A 2,460-nucleotide genomic window follows, 5' to 3' on the forward strand; every position below is an offset into this window, starting at 1 on the left:
TCCATAATGGCCTTTCCACCGTGCATCCACAAATATCAGTGTCCTCACACTGGGTGACTTTCCCCAGAGTGGAGTGTAAATTATTAGCTTTAACTGTCAATTAGATCCAACCTAAAGTTATCTGGAAGAACAGATTCAACCAAGACTTGTCTATTTTGGGTTGACCTGTGAGCATGTCTGTGCGGGGGGAGGGGTTGCCTTAATTAAGTTAATTGATGGAGCAACCCAGCTGACTTGGGTGGCACCATTTCCTACAAAGAAGATCCTGAACTGTGTAACTATGTAGAACCAGCTGAGCATAAACTAACAAATCAGCATGCATTGTTCTCTGTTCCTGACTGCTGACACAATGTAACAGGCTGTTGGAAGCTCCTGCCTTGACTTCCCCCACAATGAAGGACTATATAACCTGGATGTAGGAGCTCCAACAAATCCTTTTTCATCTAAGTTGTCTTTTTTTTTTTTTCCCCCATAGGAGACAGAAAAGTTAGCGAATTTTTAATTTGGTTACAAATGTACCAGCAAGTAAAAAATATGCATGCTTCATTAGTCTGAAGATGGGAAAGTAGAAGAGTACTTCAGAGTATGCTTCATGATGTCTTTTTTAAACACAGACATTTCTTTTCTCAGTTCACCATCTTCATCAAAAAGCATATCGTAGTTGTTGGTTTCCAAGTTCATCAAACCCTCCATGTACTTCTCATGCATATCTTTAATTGCTTCCAGGGTCTGGCTCTGACTACATTTGGACAGTCTTAATGCTTGTTGTTCTTTTTGATAATTGTTCACTGATTTCTCTTGTTCTTCATTGAATTTCTGGACATCCATATCAAACTTCTGAAATGTAGTTATATACTGCTCACAAAATTTGTTGTTGATCTTCTTTCTCTCCCATTTGTTCGTTTTCCAAAGTTGTTCTAATTTCTGGTTGCTCTCTTTGAAAGAATCTTTGATATAAGTTTCCATGCGTTTTCTCTTTTTGTGAAGCATCTTGTTAATGTCACCCTGTATCTCCAACTATTCCTTCAGGATTTGCATTCCCATCATCATGAGTTACTGGATTCTGTACTTCAATAAGGTCCAATTCTGGAGCACTCCCATCTTGCTGGTCATCACTTGACAAGTTCCAGTTTTCCATTGGTGTCTCTAGAGACTATTCAAAATGCTGCCTTTCCACTAAGAAACTTACGTTTTCATGCTTCCTCAAGAACTTCGCTTCCTCAAGGGCTCCCTAAGTTGTCTTTTGTCAGAGTATTTTTATGGCAGCAACAGAAATGACGCTAGTACAGGGTGCAGATGTCTGTTGAGAGTAACTAGTGGACTGTGGTCCGTGTAGCAGGAGGGTAGGCTCAGGAAGAAGGACAAATATTCAAAAGTTACAGTACCAATAGGATCTACTTTGCTGCAATAAATGAACTTTGTTTGTTTGTTTGTTTTAATCTTTGTTGAACACAGTATTTGAACTCTATCATGAAACTCTATCAAATTCTTTAGAGTTGTACACAAGGCTCTATCTCCCTTCCTTCCCTCTCCTTCTTTCCCCCTCTCCCTTTCCCTCTCCCTCTCCCTCTCTCCCTCTCCCTCTCCCTCTCCCTCTCCCTCTCCCTCTCCCTCTCCCTCCCTCTCCCTCTCCCTCTCCCTCTCCCTCTCCCTCTCCCTCTCCCTCTCCCTCTCCCTCTCCCTCTCCCTCTCCCTCTCCCTCTCCCTCTCCCTCTCCCTCTCCCTCTCCCTCTCCCTCTCCCTCTCCCTCTCCCTCTCCCTCTCCCTCTCCCTCTCCCTCTCCCTCTCCCTCTCCCTCTCCCTCTCCCTCTCCCTCTCCCTCTCCCTCTCCCTCTCCCTCTCCCTCTCCCTCTCCCTTCTCATGCATGAAAAACACTGCAGGATTTTCTTAACCGGACAAATGTTTAAATTCACAGGACTCCTTCCATACTAGGGGAAAAAATGCTAATTGGCCACCAAGTGCTTGAGAATGTGCTTTAGGGAAAAAAAAAAAATATATATATATATAGGTTTAAAATAGCAAGGTTCTGTGACAAGCCTTCGGGTGCAGGGCTGACACAAGCACGCACTGAAAAGGAATTTGGAAACGAGTCATGGTGCATTCATCTCTCCTGCACACGGAGTGCGACTGTAATTATTTCAATGCGGAAATTCCTGCAGACTCCTCCTGCCGGCTTCCTCTCAGCAAGTCACAATGTGTTTCCATGGCAACCTTGTTGCTAAGGGGGGACCCCATAAGTACATCAGTGTGGTGTCTGCAGCCTGGAGAGGGAGTTAGCCTGAGAGGCCTTGTGGGCAGGCACATTTATGTTTCATTTAGGCCTCTTTCCATACATCAGTGCCTTCACTAGAGAGGTCTCTCTCCCTGGTCTAGAGGGAAGGAGTCCCCACTCTCCACTGTGTGTTGTCTGTCCCCTTGCTACAGCATTCTCTTGTGTCTTCAGCATGAGAATCCCAAGA

General features: G+C 44.5%; 1 pseudogene; it reads right to left on the reverse strand.

Moving 5' to 3' along the window:
• Positions 1-546: 546 nt before the first annotated feature.
• Positions 547-1,153, reverse strand: LOC147000967 (X-linked lymphocyte-regulated protein PM1 pseudogene; annotated as a pseudogene).
• Between the last annotated feature and the right edge of the window lie 1,307 nt (positions 1,154-2,460).

Source organism: Mus caroli, unplaced genomic scaffold, assembly GCF_978045245.1.
Source record: "Mus caroli unplaced genomic scaffold, Mus_caroli_1 scaffold_15, whole genome shotgun sequence".
Lineage (NCBI taxonomy): Eukaryota > Metazoa > Chordata > Mammalia > Rodentia > Muridae > Mus > Mus caroli.